Below are 12,103 nucleotides of genomic sequence, written 5' to 3' on the forward strand. Positions count from 1 at the left end.
CTTTGACTAACAATTGTTTATGGATCTAATGGAACAATAACATTTCTAAAAGGTAAGTAAACCCCGTAATCTTTATCAGCATAAAACCTTCAGTCACACTGGACCAAGTTATGGGAATCTGTCATGTGATGAAAGCAGACAATAGTAATTTATTGGTTTAGTCATAATCCTTTCAGTAGTCCAGATTGCTGTTGCAAATTTGTTAAAAATCTGCTACCATTCACTGAGCAACAGTACAGCACCTGCAGCAATAACATGGGTGGGGAATGTAAGCACCCTGTGTGCATGTGTGGCATGAGTTAGACAAGGCCATAGCAAAGCAGCTGAGAACCGTATTGCACAAACCAGAGAGAGATGCCTGTCCTCCCACAGTGTGCATGTAATTTAATCTCCAAATCGAGATTCACCTTAACTTTCCAAACGCTAAAAATGTACAAACAAGCATTCTTTACTCAGCAGCTACTTCTTACGTTCTGCAGAGCTCCTGCACAATGACACCAGCACCAAGCAGCCACACACCCACGTGGAGTGTATACACATGAATAAGCACTGTTTCTTCTTTTCTTTTCTTTGTGCACTTGGCAACACACAGCTCACTGCTCAGTTAGCCAGTTGGCCTATGCTTAACATGGCAACTTCAAGAATAAATATTAGTATTTTTTAATCATCTCATTTGGCAGAGGACCCAAGGAGCAGCTGCTGTATGTACAGCTACCTTTAATTCACATTCTGAAATATGCTGCATCTGACTGTCCCCCTTCAAAAATGCCCTAGGAGGTAAAGCCCTGCTGGAATCTGACTTAGGAGTTGATACAGTCACATACTCTCAGTGCAAGGGAGATGGAGTTATGACCAAATGGTATAAATCGTTTTTTCAGAGCAACATTCAGCAACCAACCAACATCCCAAATGCTCCAGGAAATGCAGCGGAGTATAAGTGGTTGCATTAGCATGCATTACCCCCATTGAGTTTTGGTTATGTTCTGGTCACTTAATGTTAGTCATCATATTTTACGAACCTCACCCATGGAAACTAACACGCAAGCTGAAATTTAGGACTCCTGACCTTTAACACAAAATGACCATAGGTGTTCCCACAGCTGTTAAATAAACCTGTGTTTATGGAGTCATAAATGTAGTGCAGGTGAGGTTTTCAGTGATGTAATAACAACTTCCATCGCCGCGCAGTTTGTCATTTATACAGCAGCGTACCATCACTGGTGAATATTGTTTTACAATAACAGCACAGGTTCCTTGGATTAAATCACTCTTTCTTCATTTATGAGTCATTTGACCTTTAACCTTTCTGAGGAAGATCAAACCACTTCTGAAGGCCCCACTCTTTTAACTGAGGAGCAAAACAGTTGGTTAGATAGCTAAGGAGGTTGGTATGTGCCCCCAGGGTTTCACAAACAACTGTCCTAGATCTTTTATAAGATAATCTTAACATAATCATGTAGCCACAAATTGTCGTGTAAATTCCCAATTAAAAACACCAAATAGGTGCCATAAATCATGACACAACTGCCACCTTCTCAGGACTGAAATATAGTTTGCAAAGCAGTAGAGAAGCTCTTGTTTGTGCTTGTTTCAGCACAACAGGCCAACAACAAAACAGGCCAACAACTTTACAAGAAAGTGACAAAGACACGGGACAAGTGAAACTGCAAAGAACTTCACCTAAGCAGCAGTAAAGACCACAGCACTTAGAGTACTGCTCTGTCCTCCCTTTGGGCATACACAAGTAAAAATGAGAATGCACACTGGCAGGCTTCCACACTCTGGGCCCAATTCACATTACATTGTAGCACACTCCTGTTGGAAGGACTGATGGCAATTTGAGATTTTTTTTTTTTTTTAATGGCAGCTTAATTACAGTATAAAACGTTAGACAAATAAATAGTCATTAAAGCATCTGATTCATGGTTGACTGGCTGCTTTCCACAAACTTTAGCAAAGCTGGGACCAGATGTGAACTGGAGACAGCATCCAAACCTTTGCATAGGAGAGCACCCTGAGTGCTGCTGCACCGAACTACCAGGAACATCCCAGAGGGTGCAGCATGTTCCCAGCTCATCACACCAGCCTTGATCTGAGACTCTGCTCTTCTCCTACCATCATCAAAAGTCAATCTCTGTTTCCTTTGTAAAGATCATTGCAGCAGTAACATAAATTATTTCTAGGCAAAGCTTTTGTACTAGGAGGCTCAGCTGCCTTCATATGTACACAAACACTATGTGCTTCCCTGTAACATTTTTCCCCACTATGGCAGCCAGAAGCATGATCAGAATGGGTTTTATAGGTCATGTATAAACAATTAAAAACTTTTAAAGCATTTTGTAAATGTCTCAACCAGTTGCTGTCAACAAGCAATCAACAAATGCAGGAGTTTTTCTCCTCCTACTTCACACTTTCCATATTTCTCAACACTTGCCAGAATGTTGTGGTGACAGATGCAGACAATAGATGCTTTACTAAATGCGTCCTCAATATCTATAATCTCCTTTAATATATATCATTAAGTCGGGCCATTCCCTTGTTATTGTATTGCTAGCACATCATGATCAGGAAGGAGCTATTTATTGCTCTGAGAATTTGACTCTCTTACCCAACCAGTCAGGTGTCAAAATTGTACTTGCCTGTCCATTCCACCTTGTGTTCCCTCCAGTATCTAATATAGAAAGGACTAAAATGAGTACTTGCAATCCTAAGTACAACATTCCTCCCAAACACTTCTCCATACTACTGAAATCCAAGTGTCTGCAAACAGAAAGTTATGCAAATGCATGGGGATCATCTGATGAAATCCCTCTTCTAATCAACTTTCTCAAGTGGAAAATATAGTCATTAATGTTTGTGAGTTACACAGGAGTTGAATCCTCTGAACGGAATCTCAGATATTTCTGTACAGAAGAGTTTGGAGATTGTAAAGGGAACACCTTCCTGTGTGCTATCAGTAAAAATCTGCACTTGGGACACAGGATAGAAAGGGAACACACCGGCAGAAACATGGAGCAGACAGTAAAAAGTGTCTTGCGTTGATGAAACAGCAGCTTGGAGTGATAGGAAAGACCACATTTTCAGCCTGAGTAACCTGGCTTGAAGCAGAGCCTGGGCAGTCAGCTATTTCTCCTGCCACAGATTTAACTGAGTCAGAGTGGTCCCACAGAGTCAGCACTGGGACCACAGGCTCTAAGCAAATATTTCTGGATGGAGCAGTGTGCGGTGAAGAAATGCTTGCATGTCTATCTAAGGTCCACATCTCACAAAGGAAAAACAGATCTGGCTAGAGGCTCCCTTGCTGTGACACAGCAAGAGTTAATGGTTCATCACAGCCTGAGTGACCTGTCCTGATAACCTACTGCTCAACAGGGCAGCATTTCATTGGGCACAAAGCAATCCTGAGGCTAATGTAAGATGCTGAATTAATCAGAAATGCTCCCACGTGCAGCATGGCCAGCTCAACTGCTTGCTCCAAGCCATTTTCCTTTCAGAAGGTTGTGCACACTACTGTCACAACCACCTGTTTCACTCTCCCAGGCGTGGAGGACAACTTGTGTTAGCACAAGAGCTTGTGTTAGCACAAGAGCTTCTTTCCTTATCTCAATGCATCTGTGCCCCCTTTTTTTCTCTTTCTTTTTCCTTTTGATTCATTTTGTTCTTTTGAGGCCAGCTGTCAACTGACCAGAAAGTGACACCACAACCTCTCTGCCTTTTCACCATGAGCAATAATGGAATCCCTGTGGGAACAATAGTCACACTTCATCCTATCTAGCATGTTTGCCCAGCACGATACTATGGCCAAATCTATTAACATTCCCAATGTTGTTTTTTTTTCCTGCAGAAATACCTCTAAAAGCCTCTTGTCATCTTTCCTTTTGGATACATCCTCTCAGATTTGGAATCTGGTATTATACAGGTCATGTCACCCAGATCCAGCCAGGGATAGAAGGGGAGCAGCAACACCTTCACACAACTCTCCTGGTCCTTATCTCCAGAAAAGGTTAGGCACCAAGTCAGCCACACTAACAAGAACTGAAGGCAGAGGAAAAGCAAACGTTATTTCTTCTCACTGATTTTCAAGAAGACAGATAACTGTGAGAGCCCTCAGCCAGATGTGCCCAGCAAAAATTGGTGTGAGAGAGAAGCCCTTATATGATTCTCCAGGTTTAGGATACAGAACAGTTCACCTTCGGTAACACTGTTAGTTTCTTTACAACAAGGTATTTCACAGAGCTGCTGAATTGTCAGATACATCTCCTGCCCAGTTCTCAGCTCGCACTGCTGTAAGTCTCACGCAGCTCATCATGTCTACCACCCTGGCACAGCCCCCCAGACTCAGTATCTGAAGGCTGTGGTATAACATCCAGCCTGCTTCATTTGGAAGGCACTTTTCAGATGCACATACCGTGCCAACTGAGTACTATGCCTTAGGCCACAGGGAACATCTAGAATCATGCCAATGACAATCAATGGCAGATGCCTGAAGTGTGAGCTTTGCTCGTCTGAACTACACAGATATTTGTACAAGCTCTCCAAGTCTTCTGCAAAGTGTATAGAGTTCAGTTGTCTCCGAACCACAGAGACTGCTCTGGGACTGACTTCATTTTCAGCTGCTATTACATCCTGAGTAGGAAGCAGAGAGATTTGCTCCTAGCACCTTAAATTTGGTACAGATTGTAGGAATGGTCCTTCTACAGGAACAGAAGAAGCTGGGACACAGGCTGTGATAAGGAAGGCAGTCAGATCTGGGCTATTTTTTTCCTTTTTTTTTTTTTTTTAACAAATGCCATGACATCCTCTCCTGTTCCCCAGACAGTCCTGAGAGAAGGCAATTCATCTTTCAAGGGAAGGCCAGCAAGTTCACTGACCTAACTAAGAAGCATACTATAGGAGCCCTAGAACACGTACGACAGCCTTTTCAATTTCAGGTAAACACATGTGCCCTTGTTTAGGATTTCCTACACACTGTATCCTCCTGTCAAATTCAATGCATTAACCTTTGCCCACGTTCAGCGGGCTTTAAGTCCATATGTCCTATATCACCACAGCAGTCCACTGTAAGTCTGAATATTCTTGCTGGCAATTGCTGCTAAAACCATGACAGAATTTATACAAACATAAAATGGAGGCACGCAGGAGCAATTTTCTCCCTTGTCTTGTACAAAGCTACCAGCAGATGTGACAGAAATAAAGCAACCAGGTCCAGCTGGCCAACCAAAAAAGGCTGGGAAAGGAGAGAAAGTGTTATCCAATCCAAGTCCCACTGATATCTGTTTGTGGGTTGTTTTTTTTTAATCATCAGCTGTTACTAAAATTTCTAGACCAGCAATATTCAGGACCTGATTTACATTTATTATGGAGATAAACACTATGAAAACAAGCACGGCAACAGCATATTGCTCTTCAGCTCTTGTTTTTTTGATAAGCCACTGCCATTGTGAAATCATATCCAACTGCTCATGAAACTCTGGCAAACTGAAACTGGATCCTTTTGCCCGAGCCCCGTAACACAGAACCTTGTGCCAGATGACTGTATTTCTTGCATGCGTAAAATTCGCTTCAATCAGTTGACAGAAGGTTTGGGGTTTTCCAAATGTTGTGGACCTGGTTGAGATTATTGAGATCCTCAACTATAGGAGTGTTGGGTTACTGCTCTTTTACAGCACGCTTCCTCTGACAACAAAATGTAATTAAGGAGGCCATCTCTGTCATGTTACGGTCTCTTTTTAGAAGGTCTGGAGGAATGCAAAAAGGGCGGAGGAAAAGTTGCTTAACCTTCTTAAAAATAAATGTCCCTAACATTTTTACATCTTCCCTTTGGTTCATATTGGTCACACTGATGAAACAATTGAAAGGAGAAAAGGTCACAGCAAAGCATTGAATTTTCTATGCTTTATAGAGCAATTAAAGTTTCCTAACGTATTAGCACGGGAAAGGCATGCCCAGCGATAGAAGAGGATGGATGGATTTCAGATTCTTGATAGACTGTTCAGAGGAGAAACTTAAATATTTCTGAGAATCAAGCACACACAAAGAAACACATGCAAACTGTCCCTCACACTTTCTGCAAAAGGAAGAAAATCCAGATTCAAGCTTTCCATCCATAATTCAACACACATGCAGTATCATTCTGACAGTTCATTTCATTTGGTCCTTCTGGACAGTGACAAAAGGTGGTGGTTTTTTTTCTCCCAACACCGTATTTCACAAAAAATGGTAAAGAATATTTATGTTAGGTCTCACAAGTATTCACAACATAACTGATTTCACAAATTGCACTGATTCAGCCAAGAAATAAATGCATTGTGTTGTGTGTCCAACCAAAATTGCCCAAAACATTAAGTCCTGAATATACAAATCCTCTATGGGAAAAGTGTAACCAAAAAGAATCCATTAAAATCATTTGAAAAATGAAAACTTGAGACGTTTGTATCCATTAGTGAACAGCTCCTGAGCACAGAATGAGGCACAATTCATGGAATAAATTATTCTTTGTGAATTATTGGCCCAGTATTATCCTCGTAACCAATAAGACACATAATTTACATTTCTTTTATAGGCGATAGTAGCTAATTGATGTCCTGGTGTGATATGGAATGAAGCACAGTCATATAAATAAATTGTTTCCTAAATTCTTCACAAAAACACATTAATATCTTAGACACCATGCAATTGTATGCAGTGAACACTGCTAAGACAGTAATCGTGTCATCAAGAGTTAATTTATTCTCAGCAAGTCCATGTAATGCAGATATTAATCTCCTGGAGCACCCACTGTTGTTCAGGGTTAAAACATTCACAGTTTCTAAAACAAACAAGTCTCTCATACACAGCTGTTCTCAAGTAGCCAAGCCGAGCTGCTGCCTGATGAGCATTAGTCACTTAGCAGCCTTCTTAGAAGGGAGTCGAGAAATGCAGAGCACAAAGTGCAGGTGAACATGCTTGCATTTCCATACACTGTCCTGCTACCTTACAGTTACTGAGCTATGGGTGCATACAGATTCCTCACAATTGAGCAACGCGATTCCTGGCAAGTGGCAGGGCTACCCTGAGGCTCAGAAGAAACACTTTTTAAAGACACTTTATACATAAACGTCAGTTAAACCAAACAAATCACTTCCTAAATCCAACTTCCTTGTCTGCTGCCTTAGCTTGCCATCGTACACTCAAAGATGGAAAAAAATATACAGACCTGACCCAGAGCAGGGATTCTGCTGAGCGGGACGCTGCCACCGCTTGAGTAACACCCGCGTGACCCCGGCCACATCCAGTGTGAAAAAGCGTGCAGGAACAAAAGCAGCCCCTGAACAGGTGGCCACCATGAGCCCCACATGCCTCCGTGCCTTCAGACAAGGCTTGGGTAACCCCACCTGCACCGCGTTTCATGCAGCTGCGCGCAGGGCAGCAGGACCCCTGCATCCCGCCCTGCATTCTCCATGCTGGCGCCTCTGGGGAAAGCTGCGAATGAGAAGATTTGATACACTTCCTTTACATGTTTGGGTTTTTTTGTTGTTTTTTTTTTCCTTTCTTTTTCTCCAGTTGGCTGCCTTTAATATGGGCTCAGCACAACCGCTTTATGATATCTTCATCAGCCACTTGAAAGCTCTGGGTCAGAAGCTTGGAGATTTGAAGGTAGAACTGTGCTAATTGGCTGAATGGCCCTTTTGACCACAGTCAATTTCTGCTAATTAGAAAAAAGAATAATTAGCTAATGTTGGTGAAGAACTTTGAAGATGAATAAGCTATGAGAAAAGCACTTGGCATTATTAGTAGGGGAAAAAGTTTGATCCCTTTTTAAATCTGTATTTAAGTAGCTCAAAGTGATTTTAAAAGGACCAAATGTAATAGCTAACCACCAGAAGGCTAATACGGTGTCTTTTGGGAAATTACACTTTATATTATACAATTAAGTGTTACACAATTGCTTTAAGAACTCCTCCTTGGAATTTTCCATTTAATTCCGGTCAGCGTGCTCCTTCTATGACATCGAATCCTTCCTCTTACCCACCTAATTTGTACAGGTAAATTATAATTACTCTAAAATAATAATGGCAATGGTTAGACAAGCAAATGCGAGCACGCAGCTGAGAAACCCTGTGTTATCAAACAGCCTTGTACACATGACTCAAGCATTGTTTTCCATTCACCGGATGCGCTGTCTACTTCCATCCCTTTGCTGAACAACACTGTAAACACTGTCACAATGTGGATGTGAGAGGCCACGTCCTGAACTGGTTAGATCAGCACAGGCCCGTTCTTTACGACAGTCTAAAGAAATGATTATGCCTCTTAGAAAATGGCAAAGCAAAAGACGAAGTTCTCCTTTCTTCTTGCTGAATTCCGGGGGCATTCGGTATGAAACCTCTGTAATAAAGCATGGTGCACACTGTCCAGGAATGAAACATTGCTGGGGCCACAAAGGAGAGTACTCCATTGGATGGAAACATCCTCTTTTTATTTCCAGCTCCTGTACGAAAAGGAACATCACTTGTGCCACCACTGTTACAGAGCCTGCTCCACCTGGGTCAGCTTCCCAGTCCTTCCACTCGGGCTGCATGGCCAGAATTCCAGCATGAGTAACACACTGTACTTCTCCCACAGGACTATACTTTGGCTTACCAAACCAGCCACTCCTAAGAGACACCTCTGGAGCACAAGGTACATGTTTGCACATATTAACGCATGTTGCTTTTCTCCCCTCCCTTCTAAAATTGCCACTCAGAAATAATTTAGTCCCTGTTAGCTGGAATGATAAATGGAAGATACTTTTGGCAACCTTCATACCTGGTTTCCTCCTTGGCCCCTCCTCTACCTTGTAAAATTCAAGCTGAAATTACCAACCCACCGTCACTACTATTCTATTGCCAAAAACCATCTGCATAGCTTATGTATGTGCTCAAGAAGTGAAAAAAGCTTTGGATCTCTGTGTTGATTCCTATCCTGCTACGTAGGCACACAAGACAAAGCCCTCAGGTCTGGCAACATACAATTTTGTGCAAGAGTAAGCTAAACAAGGTGTCATGACATGAAGAATCAAGCCTTAAGCTCTTTTTGGCATCCTGAATTCAAGTAAAAGTGAGAGGAACAACGCTTCTTTCTGGGATGGTATGCTGGGTTGATGTACTGTGTTGTGTGGGCTCAGAACCATGAAAGCAGAGCTCCTGTCTGCATCACACATTTATAAGAACTAACGATACTTTTTGGCAAAAAAAAAAAAGAAAAAGAAACTGCCTGTGTGACCTACTTAGGACTACTGAACTGGTCTTCAAGATGCCTTCTTGAAGTGGAAAGATGAATATGAATATATATTCATATATGTATGAATGTACTTGTGAACGTATATATATATTCATAAACAATTATCTTTTTTTGTTTGCTTTTTAAAGCAGTGAATTGTAGGTGAGTTCAGGAACAAATATTTTCAAGCAAAATCTGCCTCAAGCTTTAAACAGATGATTATAACTTTAAAGAAGGTTGACAGTCTGCCAGACAAGGCAAGTCAAATCACAGGGGATCAGCATGAAGGACCTGTTGTTCTCACAAACTCAAAGTTTAGTTTCAAGGAACTGCAACCATGACAAATCATGAGTTTGTGGATGTCAGTACACCAGGGATGGGTCATTCTCATGTACTACTGATCCCTGGGGTACGGAAAGCCTGGAGGGAAGGTACCTGAGTGACATTTTAGCTTTCATGTCAAAAGAGAGGACAGCAAGCTGCCGCATGGTTTGGCTGTGAGGAGCCTTAGCAATTCTGCTGCACATCCTCCCAGCTGCTGGTATGGCTCCGGCAGTGAGCTCATTCAAAGGAGTGGGACAAGAATACTGCCCTGCATCAGGCAAAAGCCAGTCATTTTACCAAATATCCAAGATTTTCTCTGTGTTTTTTCTCCCCAGACTTCTTTTTTTCCATTCTGTAGTCATAGCTAGAAATGACACAGACATAATTTCCTAGCACAAAAGTATAACAACAAAAGAATAATACTCCAAACTAGTCTACTTAGGAACAAGTCTGTTTCTGAGAAGTAGGAAAAAAGCCTACAAAACATACAAAGTGTGTGAATTAACTAGAGCCAGTGTCTCCAGAACCACTGAAAGCAAAGGAAGATCCAAGGAAACACTGATATTTATATACCTGGTGTTTTCTATCAGATCTTGCAATGTGACAACAACACATGTCAGTGTCAGCACAGGTCCTGCTGGCAACACCTTGAAAACTGCGTGGAGGTATTGAAAATAAACAGCACTAGCTGTGATTTCCGTGATAAAATACGAATGTAAGGAAAGCCTCTTGGGATCCATAATCTGGAATTGTCACGGGATACAGATTGTCTGTCTTTCTGATAAAAGATGTCAGTTCCTTTTCTGGGTTTTAAGCAGAAAGAAGCGCTTGTGATTATTAGGCTGGCTGTATACCTCGAGGGTTGTCGACAGAATCACTACACACAGTGGATGTGTCCACTTTACCTATCAACGTTCCTAAAATTTCTGTATCAAAGGAACACTGCAGACCAGACTGAACCATAGAAAACCCATTTCCCCACCGCTAGAACTCCTAATTTCCCTCAGCACACGCAGTGGAACAAGGCCGAAATTTCCTGCTAGCCGTACTGATCAAAAAGCTTCAACTAGGTTAACCCACATTAAGCGCTCGTAGTTTTATAAAGCAGCTGATTAATTAATCTTGATGAAAGACCGGATTGCTGTCGCCGTTTTGCAGAGCTGGGAGCTCACTCTGTGAGGTGCACGATGCTACGTCAGGAGCTGTGTGCCCTGAGCTAGCACAGTCAGCTCCTCCGTGGGAAGCACTGCCAGGCTGTCAGAAGGGGAGTCCAGGCTGCAGTGTGCTGCCTTTAAAACTAATTAAGAAGAAATGCATTCCACACTGAGAATTATTATACTCAAGTACCATTTAATACTCCAAAGAAGGCCAAAGACTAAAATATTGACCTTCCTGCTGCCAGCATCAGTTCTGCTGCCAGCCCAGCGAACTGAGAAGTAAATCCTACACAAAACAGGCCTGTTGCTCAACGTTAATTTTCAAGTGTAGGAATGAAAAATGTTTTTTCAAGTGCCAGTAATAAAACAGAGCTCTCTGAAAATGAATCTCTGGGCTGAATCAGCAGCAGTTTTGTACCCCACAGCCTGGTTGGTGAAAGCTCCTGGCTGGCACAGCACCAGCACATCCCTACTAAAGAAGGCCGATGGGACTGTGTTGTTTGGAGACATCACTCCAAAGCTTGAGATGACTTCTCCAAGTGCTGGAAGTGCATGAATCCAAATGACAGTATTCTCCTAATATCAGATATCCTGCTAAAACAAAGCAAAGATGGATGGCAAATGTACTCGTTTGCCCAACTGCAACTGCATAGCTCTCAGCCACTCCACTCCCCAGATTTCCTAATGCCCTCAGCCCAGTATAAACTGGCTTGCTCTCCAGTTTCTCACACAAAACCAAGTGCATGTCCACACACTAAAGCCCAGCCCACCTCACACAGACCCGGTGAGTCATCCGTACCCACACTAGCTTCAGGTGTGCATCACTACCCAGGGACATGACTGCTTTCCCTCTGCATTGGTTCTGACCCACAGCAACTCTGCTCACATCACAGCAGAGCTGCACATGGCTATCCGTGAGAAAGAGCTTTTATCCCTCAGAACCACAACTGCAAGCATGAAAGCGTGGATTTCTTCAAGAAATGCTTCCAGAACACCATTTCCACCCACACTGCTGCTCGTGACTCACCTACATTTCACTACCAAGTGTGGGAGAAGTACCTCAGCCCGGCCTGTTCACGCTGCACTCCTCCTACAGTGCTCTGCTGCACCAGCAGACAGCACAGAGCCCACGTTTACCCTGCCACACAGCCCTACAGGCTGCCACACAGCGACATGCTCAGCCAAAAACTCTCCCTCGTTCTCATTATGTCTTGAATAGCCATCCAGAAAAAGACAGAATACCCAGTTTGTAACAATCATCTGCCTTTCACTGCAGATCACCAATGAGAAGACGAAAAGAGAAAGGAAACTCAAACACAAATGGAGACTTGCTGACACAGAAGAAATCCCTTTCATGGGCAAGAAGAAGAGTTGGAGCTTGT

At 42.6% G+C, this 12,103-nt stretch overlaps 1 protein-coding gene and 1 long non-coding RNA gene across 7 annotated transcripts in view; one reads left to right on the forward strand and one right to left on the reverse strand.

Moving 5' to 3' along the window:
* The window catches only part of LOC116243920 (uncharacterized), a 199,657-nt gene that overhangs the window by 53,877 nt on the left and 133,677 nt on the right, over positions 1–12,103 (reverse strand). The window lies entirely within an intron of this gene.
* Positions 1,073–5,290, forward strand: LOC149916122 (uncharacterized). The gene is made up of 3 exons (XR_016470879.1): positions 1,073–1,384; positions 3,845–4,003; positions 4,816–5,290. It is a non-coding gene; the product is annotated as an uncharacterized LOC149916122 (long non-coding RNA).

This window comes from Phasianus colchicus, chromosome 13, assembly GCF_987193195.1.
Source record: "Phasianus colchicus chromosome 13, bPhaCol1.hap1.1, whole genome shotgun sequence".
Classification (NCBI taxonomy): Eukaryota; Metazoa; Chordata; class Aves; order Galliformes; family Phasianidae; genus Phasianus; species Phasianus colchicus.